The sequence below is a fragment of the Sinohyriopsis cumingii genome, chromosome 15 (assembly GCF_028554795.1).
Source record: "Sinohyriopsis cumingii isolate HCF-2022 chromosome 15, ASM2855479v2, whole genome shotgun sequence".
Classification (NCBI taxonomy): Eukaryota; Metazoa; Mollusca; class Bivalvia; order Unionida; family Unionidae; genus Sinohyriopsis; species Sinohyriopsis cumingii.
Window position 1 is genome coordinate 119,907,921 of NC_142975.1, and position 17,467 is coordinate 119,925,387.

The window sequence follows — 17,467 nt, forward strand, 5'->3', positions numbered from 1 at the left end:
TGGATCGAACCTGTGACCTTTATATTATGGGTATTTTGTTCTATTTTGCCATGGCTCCATACATACTGCATCAAGCTCATTGTAATGTTGACCATAGGGGCCATATAGTATGTCATCCTATAATGAGACAACTGTATAATGACAACTGTATAATGAAGTACATTATTCCTTCTAAATAATTGTATTACCAGCCTTATAACAGGAACCATGTTTTAATAAGAAATCTTAGAGTGGGGAATCACACACACACACACACAGAGTGTATATGTCACTTAATATTGGTGAGTGGGGTCTTTATGCTATACTGTTCAGACCTGATTCTTGTTTTGTTTCCTGGTGTCTTTCATATTGTTAGGAGCAACATTGACTTTCAGTAAACTGCAAAGTCATTTTCATGTAATTTTATGCTGTTGCAGTCCTGTGCAGGACGTAATAAGAGAATAAGAAATGCAGGCAGAAAGAATCCATTATTATTATGAAAATTAGTTTCTCTAAATTGATTTATTTTAATTTTTAGTACTGACTATGAAAGGTTTCTGAGTATTTTATTGCCCAAATATTTCTCCTTGGTTATCAGCAGGAATGTTTTTCCTTGGTTCTCAGCAGGAATGTACCATATATACTTCCACAGACCCCACTGGAAACAACATGGACCCAGCTCTGCTGTTGCATTATATACTGGCAGATCAGTGTCTTTGCTGTTCATCCTGCTGGTTAGACCTAGCAAACTGTAGACTAGACTCAGACATGCTGGTTAGTCCTAGCATGATAGCATTTTGTTCTACTGATTAGTAATAACAGGCTGTATAGCCCCAGATGTACTGGTGCATTATGCAGTGGTAGATAGGGGTCTATATTGTGTGCAGTTGGGTCTGTCTTGTGCGCTGATGATTAACCATTTATGGATTGGCCATATCTGCTCTAAATGACACAAATAACTGCAAACATAACATCATAGACCCAAATCTGCTGGTAAATAATCTTCATGGTGGTGGTGGTGATATTGTGGATTCATTTGAGATTTGTTTATTTCTGATGCACATTCCAAAATGCTCACAAGAAGGTAAAAACATGAATATAAATTTTATTTTGCCTCCCCCAAACCCCCTGCATGTTTTTCGAAGGAGTCTACACATAGAACAAAATAACTTTTCTGTCTTGCATATTATCTTCCAAAGATTATTTTTTATGAGGACACCAGGTTCTTTTTCCTTTCTTTTGTGTATCTTCAACAGGCAAACCTGTTACACGAGAGTTATTGTACAAGTTAGCATTGGATAGGTTTGGTACTTAAGAAAAGAGGGTATTAAAGTGATTAAGTGTCACTAGTATCACCAGACACTTGTACATAACTCTACTAATATCTACTGTGGAGTTTATATTAGTACATATCTGTTACAGATCTGTGTGTGCCCAGTCATGCTATTCAGCACATCTTTGCAGTAACATGAGCACACTAATTAAAAATGAATTAAAGTAGAAAAATCTTTGAGTTGCAGTTAAAAAACAGAAAAAGAAAATAATTTTAAAGTTAATCGATCTGATAGAGCTGTAGTTGCAGTTAAAACAAAAGAAAATAACTCTACAATTACGCTGTCATATAAGAGTTAAGTGTGGGTTGGCCAGCCGTATCACCTGGGCAACAGATTCCCTCTTTATATCATTACCTCATGGTTCACTTTTTAGATAAATAAAAATGGGGATTGATGAAAGGAGGCTCTCGCATAAAACAACAATGCTACTAACAGCAAAGAAATATTATTTGGAAGCCATACCAGAAAACTTGGAGAGTGAATGTCAATGTTGCATCTATATTATTCACTCCAACTGTAGACATTGTCGACTCTTATCCACTCTTCAGTTATTGTTGCTGATGTTGAGTTTTTGCTTAAAACAATGGGCATAATAAACAACACAGACTGTGATCTGCCAGTGCAATATGCGACTGCAGTTCTCCAGTGTTTTTTATCAGGTGCAATCATTATACATTTGCTACAGTATTTCTCCCATGATAAGCCAATGTGGTTGACCAGGTACACTTGGTGTGAATTTGTTTTGTTTTTTGTGTTTGGTCAGGTGAAGTCATTATACTTAGTAAAGTATTGCTCCCATGATAAACCCATGGTGCTGCCTAAATAAACTTGGTGTGAAGTTGGGGGACATCTTTTGGTCAACAAAGTCATCATACATGGGTACAGTATTTATCCCCATGATAAGCTTGGGGTGGTGGGGGTGGGGGTGGTCTAATAAACTTCATGCAAATTTGGAGGAGGTGTTTTGGTCAGTGAAGTCATCATACATGGGTACAGCATTTCTCGTGCCATAATCTCAAGCAGCTGGCCTTGTAAACTGGGTGATAAGTTAGGTTTTGCTTTTCTTTTCATGAATGGTCCTTATTCATGGATATAGTATTTCACCAATGATATAGCAAGGGAGCGGACCTAATAAACTTTGTGTGAAGTTGAGGGGGTTTGTTATTTTGTTGGGTGCACTGTCATCATTAAATGCAGATATAATATTTTTCCCATTGTAAATTTAGGAATGGTCTTGGTATGATTTGGTGATGGGGTTATCATCAAACATTATGTATGGGTACAGTATTTCTCCCATGATAAATCTCATTACATATGGGTACAGTATTTCTCCCATGATGAGTCTCATTACATATGAGTACAGTATTTCTCCCATGATAAGTCTTAGGGAGTTGGCCTGTTTTGCTGGGTGTAGTCATTATACACAGATACATTATTTTTTTCTGACGAGAAATCCAGAGATCTGTCCTAAAACATTTTGGTGTGAAGTAGGGGTTTGTTATTTTGTTGGGTTTAGTCATTAAACACAGATACGTTGTGTTTTCTGATGAGAAGTCCAGAGAACTGTAATAAAACAAATTGGTGTGAAGTGGAGAATGGGTTTATCATTTGACATTGCACATGGGTACAGTAATGTTTCCATGATAAGTCTAGGGAGTTAGCCTAATAAACTCTGTGTGAAGTAGGGGTTTGTTATTTTCTTGGGTTTAGTCATTAAAGACAGATACATTGTGTTTTCTGATGAGAAGTCCAGAGAACTGTACTAAAACAAATTGGTGTGAAGTGGAGAATGGGTTTATCATTTGACATTGCACATGGGTACAGTAATTTTCCCATGATGAGTCTAGGGAGTTAGCCTAATAAACTCTGTGTGAGGTAGGGGTTTGTTATTTTGTTGGGTGTTGTCATTATACACAGGTAAATTGTTTTTTACTGATGAGAAATCCAGAGAACTGTCCTAATAAATTTTGGTGTGAAGTGGAGAATGGGTTTATCATTTGACATTACACATTGGTACAGTAATTTTCCCATGATAAGTCTAGGGAGTTGGCCTAATAAATTAGGTTTGAAACCTAGTAAACTGGTTTTGACGGGGGAGATAGTCTTTATCAGCAGGCATTATTTTTGTCTTGATAAAACAATGACAATTTTTTTTTTAAAGTGCTTGGTGGTCTTGTCATCAGATGTGCATTTTATTGGAGAAATATAGGTAAATGTGCTCTGGCATTTATAGCTGAAGACAAGATGTTTTGCAAAGACAGTTCATTTATGAAGGGAACATAGAAGATACTTGATGCCTTTAAACCTGGGTAGCTGTGGCCACTTATCTTGTGTGCTACATGTAGCATGTCATATCTATCCCTTATTCAGAAACTTATGGAGCTGAGACTGCTTAGTGTACTGTATTTTAATTTTGTTTCCTTCAAATTAATATTATTTATTTAAACCTTTGGCAGATTGTGACAATAAACCTTTTGATCAGTAACTAGACTTGAACACTTTGGTTGATCCATAGAGACAAAGTTACAATGACACAGACCACTATGTAGACATAAAACCGGGCATATACGGTAAACATTTCATACCCAGACAAGTCCTGATAGAATCTGATGGTTTCTGATCTTTGGAACAGTGCATTGAGAGATCATGTGCACTGGGGTACTTCGGGTAAAGCCATCATTTATCAAAAGGTTGGAATTTGAACCAGGCTCATGATAGAGTTGGAGCTGGAGTAGATGCTGACCAATATTGATTTAAGGGTCATATCTTATCAACTGTGATAAATCCCTGCCAAATATTGGTTCCCAGTGCCACCTGAACCTCTGTCTCAGTGATAAAGAGATTATTGCGATACTTTTGGCCCAGGGATTTGTGATAATGGCTGAACATTTTGTGAGATTCATTTGGAAAATACAACTCGAGGATGGGTGTAACCTCTAGAAAGGTATGGTAGATTACTGAAAAGTTTTCTTTTAAAATCTGAACATGAACTTTGCCTACTTTATTGAGGTCACTTAAACCATTAAAATTTACTGTCTTTAAAATTATTCAAATAAATTAAAAATATAGTCAATTGTTTAGATGTTCAAAACTCTTTTCTTTGAAACATTTTTGTATTAAAAAAAACCAGGAGAATAAAAAAAAGTACATTCACATGTGTATCCATGTGTCTTGATGTTTCAACATTTGTTTAACAAAGAAATATTATGGTCTAGTTCGTCTGTTTTTACATCCATCAATCCACACGCACACTATCTCTCTCTCTCTCACATCTACTGAATTTAGTACTGCATTTTAAATCAGTGTCGATGGACTTAAGAAACCATAACAATATTTCTATGATAATGGATTTTTGTTATGTACCAGGTGTCGTTCATACATCAAGGATAGTGGTGTGTGTGTGTGTGTGTGTGTGTGTGTGTGTCTGTGTGTACTCTGGTCCATACAAAACCATAATGAATTAATATAAAAGATCAATCAGATGCAGTTTTCAGGTTTTGTTCTTTGCTGTTAGTTTTGATGGGTAATGGATTAGTGACTGATAAATAAACAATGTTTTTATGTATCCAGCTGCAGGTCCCTGTAAGTGGAAAACATTTTTTTGGGTTCCATAATAGGGTCTTGTACAGTGAAGGGTATGTGTTGTTATTGGACAAAACTTTCTTAGATATATATTTGTAAGTATTTAGCAAAATTGAGAAATGTGTTATGACCAGAGTAAGGGTTTATCATTGGTGGTGGTGGTTGTTGTTGTTGTAGGGTTTAATGCCATTTTTCAGCACATTATAGGGTATACATGGTGGCCAGTATTAATGGTGGAGGAAGAACCTGGGAAAATCCTGGAAAGAACCACCGACCTACGTTAAGTTGCAGGCAAGCTTTCTCACATACCCACATTAGCCGAGCCTGAGACTCAAACCCACACAGACAGAGGTTAGATGGCAGTGATCCGTAGGTGAGTGCTTTAGACAACTCAGACACTAGGGGCACCGCTTATCATTGGAGAATAGTGTGTAATGAAGGTGTTGGGTACAGGTACATTAGGTGCTAATTTATGGCCCTTTATTACCTGTATTTATTTCTTGATCTGTTATATTAAAATTTGCAGGAAAAGAAAATTCATTATAGAAGATTTAAATGAGTGACATTTACAAGCTTCACTCAAATATTGCATAAAAAGCTTAATTCTAGGTTCAGTCATGTTACTGTTCCATCATAGCAAGGGATTGTTCAGTTAATCATATCCCATCTTAGCTAGGAATTGTTCAGTTAATGGTATCCCTTCATAGCAAGGAATTGTTCTGTTAATGTTGTCCCTTATATCAAGGAATTGTTGTTACTGGTGTCCCTTTATAGCAAGTTGATGTAAATGTTATTTGTGTCCCATCATAATGGAATGACCATATTATTGGTGTCCGTTTATAGTAGGTTTTAATATCTGTGCTCACGGGATATTCATAATAAAAAGAAAAATTGCAGTCCAAACTAAGTTAAGTCTGTTAATTATGTTTTCTGTAAAATAATCTGTTCCTGTGGAGCATGAAGGCAGTAACTATTACTACTACTACTACTACTAACTTGCTCTTTTTCTGTGTCTTCATCTTAATCATCAGCAAACAAGTATCAAGTACATAGTAAGTGTGAATGATTAAATCAAAATAAGATCTGAGCACACCTATCCTGGCATTTGTAAGGTATGTTATTTTTCCCCTTGGCATCTCCTATTTATGGGTCCTGTGCCCACTCCCAAGTCCCAATCATGTCTTTTAGTTCTCTTTTTTTATCCTTATGTGGTTGAGAGCATGAAGTACACAGTGTAATTGTCAGCCTTGTGGATCAGGCAATTTGTGGGCAAAAGTATACACAACTTCCAAAGTTCATCAGTCATTTACCTGGGCTTTGACTGTGCAAGAACCGGATTTGTATGTAGACCTGTCCTTGTGTACCTGTTTTCATCCATTTTCACTGCAACTCCATTGGCTGATAATGTAAGCAGTACAGTGATGTATGTGGTCATACATGAGTGAAGATAGATTCAACAAAAGCAAGGCAATCTTTGGAACTTGTCATTAACTTGGAAATTGTTGATGGAACTAAAGTACCATACATTCAGTGACAGGACAACATATTTGGGGTTATAATTTATTTGTTTCCAAAAAGTGTCTGGATGTGTTTATAGCTAATATGACTGGTTATAATGTTAACAACACCCATCAGAGGATATTTGGTACAATCTGGATGTACCTATAGCTAACATGGTAAGTTCTTCTTTTCTTTATTTTAAGTAACCCACCTCTGAGGCCATATGGTATATGTATAGCAATATGGTAGGTTATAATAATGTTAGTCAACTCCTGTCTGAGGACATATGGTATAATTGTGCCATTTTTGTGCTACACTTACCTTGTAGCATCAAAGGACAGTAAAAGTATGCTGTTTTTTTGTATGTTCATTTGTCTGTATTTGCATTTATATTGGAAGATGTTTAATTATGGGAATAAATGTATTCTTGATTAATTGCCTGATTAAGCACATTGGAACACCATGGCACAAATTTGACTGCTGTATTTGATGATATGTAAATGGTACAAATGTGACTGCTGTATTTTATGAGGATGTATCTATGGTACAGCTGTGTGTGCTGTATTTTATGAGGATATATCTATGGTACAGCTGTGTGCACTGTATTTTATGAGGATGTATCTATGGTACAGCTGTGTGTGCTTTATTTGATTGTGTCTATGGTACAACTGACTGCTGAATTTATGATATGTCAATGGTACAAATAGTGGCTGCTGTATTTGATGAACTGTATATGGTACAACAGACTGCTTATTTGATGTCTTCATCATCACCACTGATATCTGTATTTACACTAGTGATTATTGTCAACTCTGCTTCTGAAAAAGACTCCTTATTTGAGCAGTACATTTTGAATAAACTACTTTAAAATAAATTTGTTTGTATGAAAGAAAGATCTATTTGGATATACACTGGTGTCAATGTAATTTCAACATTTTGTAGGACAATGTAAAGAAAAATATTAGATAGTTTTGAGGTATTATAAGGCAACATTATTTGTAGTTTATTTTTCCCCCAAAGTTTTAGGAACACATTTTGGGCAAGGAAGAATAACCCTTCTGGAATTTATATTTTGTTTTAATCATTGCACACTTTGAAAACAACAAATGAGTGATTCAGCTAAGAGCTGATCAGTTGTAATCAAGCTAGTTTATTCACAAAGATGTTTATGTAAGAATTTGAAATCTTTTTTGGTGGCAAGGGGAGTAAAACATTTCTATATTAGCAGAGACATTTATATTACAGAGTGCAATGGAGCATAGATATCAATAAGAGGGTGTCTTTGTTCATTTTTGCATTTGTGAGGCTGGGTTTTTCAGACATTGCCAGATTTTGAAATTATAAGCTTTTCCTTATGATAATGTTGAGATTTGAAGAAGAAAAAAAGAAGCACCTTTCATCACACATTTAACTTGATCCGGTGCTGTTTCTGTTTTGATCATATTTGCTCATATGTCATAACCATGAAGAGCTGAGCATAATCTGACAGATTTCAGCGATTGGTTCTGTTGTGCTCCTTCTACTTAATGTTCGAAGGAAACAGTAGACCCCAAACTGCCTGTGTATACCATGACTCCAAATTTAAACAGTGCATCATGTGCTGCCCGTGCATCATACAGCTCCAAACTGACAACATAACATGACCTTGAACTGCCAATACATCATACAACTCCAAACATCAGCATATCATGAAATCCCAAACTGTCAACATGTGACCTTGAACTTCCGGCTTGTAATGTGACTCTGAAATGCCAGTTCATAATATTGCTGTAAACTGCCAGTTCATCTAGTACCTGAGCATTATGTGACCTTGAACGGTCTGCAGATCAGGGTCTACTCTGCAGTTAAGTGTATGCCACATGGGTAAATATGGTTTGCAAAGGTCTTGAGTGGAAGTTTCCTTGGAGACTTCAGGTGTAGTGTGTATCATTAGAATGTCTTTTCAATTTACTTAAAGTCTACTATTATAATGGCTGTAGCCTGTTAAATTCCAAGTCATAGATAAAATTACCTTTACAAACAGGTAGGAATTTTTGCTCCACTATCCTATTTCCAATTTTATTAAACTGCTTTTAAGGTGCTGGAAAACATGAGATTATAGACCAGAAATATCAGGTTTGAAGCATATTTTTGGGGGTCTTATAAGTGATTAGTATGATAGTCAAGCATTTGATGCCAGAATTTTCATAAAAGTGCCATGTGCTCTTTCATCCAAGAATGTTAAAAGATGAATCGGCTAATTGTCAGAGATGGGAGAAGGTTGGTCTAGCATATACATGAACTTTCAGGAATAATTATCATAATTCAAAGGCCATGTTGTTGTTATGGCTCTAATGTGGGATGGTTGAGTGGTTGCCAGTCTGAAAGCTTTGATGGAGTAGAATTCTCAAATCCGGTTTTGATCTAGTGACAAGTGTAGCATGGTCTAGTGGAAAGTTGTGGAATGTTGGAGTCCATGTGGGATGAAATGACATCTTGAATTTGGGATTGGTTTATTGGAAATGGATGACTGACTCATGATTTACAAGATGGTTTTGAAGTTTTGAGATAGTATCAGAATAAATTAAATGAATGGTAATCAGGTAAATTTGGTATGGAGGTGGTGTACATTCAAACAGTTACCTTATTTTGTGTGAGAGGTAGGGGTGAGAATATGGCATTTTATGAAGAGTAGTGAAATCTCTGCGCCAGATAAATGGATTATTATTTATTATAGGAGCAACTAAACTTTTTTGTCTGGGATAAGATGTAATATAATGTTTGTCCAAAGAGATCATTTTACATTTTGGAGTCAGTGGTGGAAATCTAAAATTTTTGGACTTGCAAGTGGATTACAAAACAGTTGTAGGAACAGGATGTATCACAAGTCAGTGCCAGAATATATTGATGCAACAGCCATCAGGTAACTTGAGCCTGCTTACAATTTGTCTCAGTGAGGTAAAATTGAAGGTCACAGTGTTTAGAAATTGCAACTGTGTACATAGACGATGGCTTATTTTGGTGAAGTAATAGAAGGGCATGCTCTTGATTAGATGCAAGATAATGAAAAGTATGGTTTGATATAATGTGGCAAAAAATTTGCCAATCTGTCACAAGTAGGTTAATGTTGAAGCAATTGTAACAAAGTGCCTTGCTCATTAACTTACAGCAGTAGCCGAACTGGGCAAATCTGATTGTAAAATTTGAACCAGCACCCATCACTCTTGAGTTTGGCATGCAAACAGCTGTTCTTCTGCAGGGCAGGTCTCTATTAGTCATCTCTATATATGGGGGTGCAAATGGTCTATTCTGTAACCCCAGGAAAGCATATTGTCTCACTTTTGGTATATTTTGTATCCTCAGGCAGGCATATTGTCTCACTTTGGGTTTATTCTATATCCTCAAGCAAGCAAATTTTTTCACTTTGAGTCTATTCTGTATCAGGCAAGCATATTGTCTCACTTTGGGTTTATTCTGTATCCTCAAGCAAGCATATTGTCTCACACTAGGTCTATTCTGTATCCTCAGGCAAGCATATTGTCTCACTTTGGGTTTATTCTGTATCCTTAAGTAAGCATATTGTCTCACTTTGGGTTTATTCTGTATTATCAAGCAAACATATTATCTCACTTTGAGGCTATGCTGTATCACCAAGCCAGCTTTTTGTCTCGCATCATGTCTATTCTATATCCTGAAGCCAGCATATTGTCTTAGTGGCTTTTATTCTACATCCTCAATCCTGAATATGTTTCTCAGTGGATATGTTCTATATTCTTAAGGCAGCATGTTGTCTCACCTGAGTTGGCATGATCAGACACATACATCACTTTTCCAGCAGCAACATGGTAGATGTCATAAAATATTTTAAAAGTTTTATGTTAAAGTTGTTTGCAAGTCAGATATATTGATGACACATCAATGGAGAGAACACTTTTTATTGTAATGTTTGCATTTCCAGGTATCTTTTGGCAGCTGATAAGATTTGGTTAGTTCACCTGTTCATAAAATCATATCAACTTACTTGTGCATTGGTTTGAGACCATGCTTTGATCAGATTGTGATATAGCTTAAAATGTAGGTTCATATCATTAATATCTCAGATGAATTGCAATATGAATGAGATAAATGCATATTAATGAGGTAATCTTGCTTCTTGTCTTCACTTGTTTGCACCTTGGAAATGATATTTTTGATCTGATTTTGATTAAACTGGGAATATTAGCTTATATTATCAGGCTTTTGAATGAGCTTGATAATTAAGAAGACTTGCATATTAATGAGGTGATCTTTAATCTGATAGTTGAACTTGTTACTGCTCTAGAAACTGCATTTTTTAAAATCTGACCACAGTGAGTTTGAGTAAACTTGGTAAATAGACTTGAATCATCAAGATGTCCAATGAATTTTATAGTGAGCAAGATGTCCAATGAGTTTTATAGTAAGATGTCCAATGAGTTTTATAGTGAGCAAGATGTCCAGTGAGTTTTATAGTGAGCAGGATGTCTAGGGAGTTTTATAGTGAGCAAGATGTCCAGTGAGTTTTATAGTGAGCAAGATGTCCAGGGAGTTTTATAGTGAGCAAGATGTCTAGGAAGTTTTATAGTGAGCAAGATGTCCAGTGAGTTTTATAGTGAGCAAGATGTCCAATGAGTTTTATAGTAAGATGTCCAATGAGTTTTATAGTGAGCAGGATGTCTAGGGAGTTTTATAGTGAGCAGGATGTCTAGGGAGTTTTATAGTGAGCAAGATGTCCAGTGAGTTTTATAGTGAGCAAGATGTCCAGGGAGTTTTATAGTGAGCAAGATGTCTAGGAAGTTTTATAGTGAGCAAGATGTCCAGTGAGTTTTATAGTGAGCAAGATGTCCAGGGAGTTTTATAGTGAGCAAGATGTCTAGGAAGTTTTATAGTGAGCAAGATGTCCAGTGAGTTTTATAGTGAGCAAGATGTCTAGGGAGTTTTATAGTGAGCAAGATGTCCAGTGAGTTTTATAGTGAGCAAGATGTCTAGGGAGTTTTATAGTGAGCAAGATGTCCAGTGAGGTTTATAGTGAGCAAGATGTCCTATGAGTTTTATAGTAAGATGTCCAATGAGTTTTATAGTGAGCAAGAGCTGCACATATTAAGGAAATTAAAAAACACAAAGAGTTCTCAAATTGTATGCAATTTAAACTTTCTTTTGTTTTTGCATTTCAAAAAAAGGTTCACTCTCACAATTTAAGCAGGGGAAGCAACCTATTGTATTTGACTATTCCAAATAACATGTTTAGGATCACAGGGTTATTCCCCTTGCAGATTTTTAAAAATTGTTTAAAGATGTTAAAAATGCTTTTACAATAAAAGATGCTTAAATTTCATTAGAATTTTTTTTATTTTTTAATTAGGATAAAACAGACCTTTGGGATTCAAAAGAATAATTTATAATCTGTAACCGAATAAAAGTTTATTAGAAATTTTGTTAGAGATTGTTTGTAATTGCAGGCTTGCTTAATCTGATGCAGTGTTGTAATTTACCACAAGCATTTTATTACACAGTTGTCAATAATTGTTTGCAAGTATGTGTCTTTATGTTTTCAATATTGATTGTTCTCCTGTAAACCATGTTTCTGTTTGTATATATGTTTGCAGAAAATTACTTCTTAAAATATTGCTACATTTGAAATTATTAAATATTTGGAAGCAAGTTTGATATGTTAGTTTTGGTGAAGCAGAGTTTGACAGTTGTTACTATGCCCAAATTCAAGCACCTGAAACATTTGTCATATTTATTACATGTTTTGTGCATTATTTTATGCCATTTATATGTTATACATGTATATTATTTTATGCCACTTATATGTTATTACATGTATATTATTTTATGTCATTTATATGTTATTACATGTATATTATTTTATGCCATTTATATGTTATTACACATATTGTACATTATTTTATGCCATTTATATTATTACATGTGCAGCTGAGTCCTAACAAAGACATACAGAAATGGTACTAACAGCTGCCTCGCTTGGCGCTCAGCATTAAGAGGTTAGTTTTAGGACTGGTCAGCCTGGTTGCAGGATAATGTGACTGTGTGGGACATGTCTGCAGCACGATGCCCCAGTACTAGACACCACTATAAACTGCCACACTGCAGACATTGTAGCGACATCACTGACAAATTGTTAAAGCTACAGTAAAAATCCAAATTACACACACACATTACATGTGCATTATTAATGGCATTTCATACATTCAGTTCAATTACTCACAAATCATTTAGAATTTTTTTTATTTCTAGCCCGTTTTTTTAAATAAAAAAACAATGATATTCCAGTATGCTTTTTTCTCTGAAACACTTGAAAATTTATTTACCAAGGGTAAAGAAAACCATGATCTAAAAACAAAAGTCAGCATGTAAATTATATATCAGTTAGTATGAAAGGCATGTGACATTGTACACCACAAATTTGAGAGATGTTTGTAAACTTATTTTGAAAGATCTTGGATGACTTTGATTGTGGATATACAGATAATTATGCCCTACTGGTTGGAAATAATTTTTGTCCTACTATAATGGTTGCTGAATTGAAAATGATGTGAAGTTTTGGAGATAGTTTACATCAGTCTGCATAGTGCACTGATCAGCGGTCAAGTTACACAACAGGGTTCTCAATAGGATTTTGAAAGTTGCAGTCATGGACTCCCTTCTTGACAAAGGTTGGAGTCAGAGCCCTAAAAATAGGACCACTGCCAATGTTCATTTTTTCCCTTCAGAACATTATGCATGAATTGTTGGGTTACCAATATATATGTCACTATATTGGGGATGCTAATTCATCATGAGATACATAGTATATTATAGTAAAAGAATGAAAAACTTGGGCACAATTAATGACAGTTGTGATTGCAATATTTTTACCTTTCCATTCTTTAATTTTGTGTGCAGCCAAAAGGTATCAAGGAAGAGATTACATTTTCTTTTTTATATGATGGTTTTTGTTAGCTTAATTAAATTTCAGATCAATATGTTTGACAAGAAAATGTGTTACATGGTGGTTTGGTTATCATTATCTAGAGGATGATCATCCATGGTATTATTGCTTGGATCAAGTAAATAATTAAATAAAATATGAAATTAAGGGGTGGAATAGTCAGAGAGCTGAGCAGAGATGTAGAATAGAACAACATGAGCCCCAATATGCAGAATATAACAATTTAATCATTTACAAACAAAATGAAATTGAACATGACATTTGAATATTACCCTTTCTCATAGAAAAAGAATAACCAAATTTATAAGAAGAGCAATTAGCCATTCTGTTTATACCACTAAGACCAATTTCATCATAAAATTGAGCGAGCTATGAAATTCACTTGCCCAGCATACCTTCATAACCTGGTTGCTTGCCAGTCCTTCCAAATTCAATGTTTGTGCATTCCTTTTGTTCCTCTCTCTCTCCTTATTCATCATCAGCCATAATTTTTCTCCTCTCTTTGCCTCTTTGCATGCAACGGTTCTGTATTTTATGTCAGTATGCAGCTGAAATAAAACTGGAAAAATTATTAAAATTTTTCATGCCTGGAATACAGCCATTCATGATATTTCTTCAAAAAAAGGTAAAATTTTCTTTCATATTATATTTAAAGTTCTGGACAAATGACATGAACTGTGACTTGTCAGGCAGAATTTTCATCCTGTCCCAATTTCAAGAATTTTTCCATGCCATTGAATGCTACTGCATACCAGAATTTATGGTGGAGTGTAATGCTGTATTGTTGAGCATATGACGTCGATATTGTGAAATAAAGTGATTGAAAAAGAGAGAGTAGCATAGTCTCAGGGTCTAGCAGAGTAGGATAGTCTCAGGTTCTAGCAGAGTAAGGTAGTCTCATTTTTCTCAAGGTCTAGCAGAGTAGGATAGTCTCAAGGTCTAGCAGAGTAAGATAGTCTCAAGGTCTAGCAGAGTAGGATAGTCTCAAGGTCTAGCAGAGTAGGAGTCAACCATCGTGGAAACAAAATGTCATGTCCATATGGTCCAAATCAATTCACCAATATCATTATATCCTGTCTACATAGTGCAAATTATATAGTCCAGATCATGTAAAGTCCACGTCATTATATCCTGTTCATATAACATTTCATAGTTAATATGCAGTTAAACAGCAATCAAAATCAAAATAATAGGAACCTAAAGTTGCTTGAAGGTTGGGGAGTTTGTCCATAGTCCATATACTGCTGTTTAAAATCCTGTTGAGACCAACCCGGATCAGCCACTGTGGTGCTACTTTGGGCCAGGCACTTTATTCCAAGTTTTCCTTGGTACTTAGTAATCTTTCATGTGATGATGAGCTGCTAAACACTAATTAGTCTTCAAGAGAACCAGGTTTGCATGAATTATATGATAAAATAATGGAATACCCTCACAATGTTCCCAGTAAAAAAACTCATCATAATTAATATGTTGTAGTTATAGTGTTAAAAATTTAGAGATTTGTTACAATAAGTCCTTAATTGATGGCTTGTTAAAATAAATTTGTCATGAGAGTTGCAACCTGAGCTGGACAGTAATCCTCTTTATCAACTAAATGTGATTGAGGAATCAAATATTATTAGGTACATTAGATGTCTCTACATTAGATGTCTCTGACTCAGTGATTCAGTTAAATTCTGTCAAATTGCCTGGGGGAAAAAACTCACCTATACAGTAAATGATTTCGCAGGTGAATATTTCAGAAAAATAATTACCTATAGGTACAAGTGTGCATATTTCCAGGTAGGACCAGCCCATTAAATTCATCATATACCACTTCTGCACTATGTGACTTGACTTCTAATGGATTCTTGTTTTATTCCAAACTGTGACGCAGTCTTAGTGCTCAGAGTGCATGGTTACTATACAAGTAATATTTACTTTAATAGCACATAAATTATGACATAATTCCCAAAGAAAGTACATTGTATTACACCTTTTTGTTATGTGATAATGAATACCACCTCTTACTTCTAAGCTTTATCCACTCTAATATAGCATGAGGTTTTTAACAGCGATAATGCAGTACGGTACATGTACTTTGCATAACAAATTGAAGACTGGAAAGACTTTGCACATGTCACTTGTTTTACTCTAAAGAATTAATCTAATTTAAAAATTTGATATAAAAGTGTATTGATCTATGCTGTAAGCTATTATATTAACATGTAGGTCATCAAGCAAACAAGTATATGAATTTCATGAATAATGAATCTTTGTTGTCCTCGTTAGTGATAGATGATGTGTGATGTGTTGTTTTAAAAAATGCACTTGACAAACACTAAATGTGGTATAAAAGAACATTCTGTAATATTGAATAGGCTAGCTAATGTTGCATTTGTAAACAAAGTCACTTAAACATGGTATTGCAAATCTGGAACTGTTGACACATTTAAGAAATCATGGCTGGAATTCATGAAACTCCTGAGGCAGTTTGAGCTTGACATTTGGGATCAGCCAGTCACAAGAGACTTTACTTTTCTAACACCTTTTGTGATTGGCTGATGGGAAAGCTCAAGCTAAGGCTGAAGTTTTTTATAGTCTGAGGACCAGATCTTTATCTGAGTGGAGTTTTAATGATAACTACATTAGCAGTTTTCTGTGTATATTAGAAAACTGATTTAAACAAAAGAATGATGATGCACTTTATCTCAACTCTATGGTGCTCTTATTGCCTTAGAGCAGAAAAAGTTTTGCCACTCTTAACTCCTTCCATCTGTTTGAGTTATCTCCAGAGCTTACTTTTCCATCATAATGTTAAAGTCTTTTGAGATTAAAGGATGAAGTCTTGTATACTTGTATACATCACCAATATAAAGGGTCCTTGGAAAAGATCTAAAATGTTTAAAAAATTTTAACCTGATTAAGTCAATAAACTTTTCATGTTGTTAGGAAATTTGTATTTTTTGGGTCTGGAAAAGGTTTGCAATCTTTTTTAAATTTGTGTCAGGAACCTGTTTTATCCTTGAGGTGAAAGTCACATCTCAGTGTTTTAAGGTTTCTTTTTGGCTGTATAAAAGCTGTTTGAAATACAAGGATGAACCATCGTATAATTATGCTTCACATTTTGATGGTATCATGTATCACAGTCAGGGTCTTCAAGATCATGGTCACTGATAATTTTAAAAAAATGCTTTTCTGCTGTGAAATGTCTAATATAGGGCAATATGATTATGGTTACTTTCAATTTGCAGCCTGAAAACTTTGCATCTCTGTTTTGAAAGTTGTGTTCAGATTTCATGATTGCAAATTTTATGACCACACTATGTCCGGCAGGGAAAATGTTCACTGAATTTGCTTGTTGTCACATTTAATGGGAAACCTACAAGTGGCCTGTGTATAAGTGATATAGCCATACAATCAGTTTGTCTTATAATGATGTTGCCATATAATAATTTATGTTGCCCTACTAAATGTGTTTTCCCTATATTGATTTATGTTGCAAAAACTGGGTGTCACTATAGCGCATAAAAACACAACAGTGAGGTATTTTCATGATGGGAATTATTTAATTCAGACATGGCCAAAGTCAAGTGAAAGTAAAGTAGCAGTAATAGGAAAAAATTTTGTCTATTTAATGGGATCCATGTTCATGCTGTGGGACTTGATACTGAGAGAACACTGTTTGGGATCCTTGATAATGCTTATAATGGATGGTTTGCAGGGGGATATCTGTATGGGGACCATGCTGTATACTTAGCGAATTCACGCTGAGGGACCACTGTATGGGATCCATGAGCATGCTGTGTACTTAAATATACATAGCAAGTTCATCTTCTGTAAGGAACAGAACATTTAATTTTTTGGTGAGGGGAGAAGGACTTTGATTTTCTTTTGGGCTAAGATATTTTATTTTCATTTATCTCAAGATGACAAATTTTTCAAATAATATGGATATAATACAGTGTTATTTTGTTATAAATCAGAGCACGGTATTTGTCCAGCTATTGACTGCTGGAAAGTTTAATAAAGAGTCACCAGCACTTGCTCTAGAACATTAAAGTATGGTACATGTTGTGAAATGGTCCAAAATAATGTAGTACTCTGCTGTACAAAACTTTTTATGGTAACTAGCTCTTGT

At 35.0% G+C, this 17,467-nt stretch overlaps 1 protein-coding gene and 1 long non-coding RNA gene across 6 annotated transcripts in view; one reads left to right on the plus strand and one right to left on the minus strand.

The window, feature by feature from the left end:
- Window positions 1-15,360, minus strand: part of LOC149782597 (uncharacterized) — a 38,413-nt gene extending 23,053 nt beyond the window's left edge. Inside the window, exons 1-2 of the long non-coding RNA XR_016414411.1 lie at window positions 15,102-15,360; window positions 13,743-13,895 (exon numbers count right to left, since the gene is read on the minus strand). This is a non-coding gene — a long non-coding RNA (uncharacterized LOC149782597). The remainder of the gene's footprint in view (window positions 1-13,742; window positions 13,896-15,101) is intronic.
- Window positions 1-17,467, plus strand: part of LOC149782596 (uncharacterized) — a 183,620-nt gene that overhangs the window by 150,277 nt on the left and 15,876 nt on the right. The window contains exon 1 of one of the 5 annotated variants that reach the window (XM_089934049.1): window positions 4,061-4,257. The exons of 3 other annotated variants lie outside the window; for them this stretch is intronic. The gene's annotated coding sequence lies outside the window, so the exon portion shown is untranslated. Of the gene's footprint in view, window positions 1-4,060; window positions 4,258-6,187; window positions 6,572-17,467 lie in introns of those variants that run through there. One more of the 5 variants, XM_089934047.1, reaches the window with a different exon arrangement.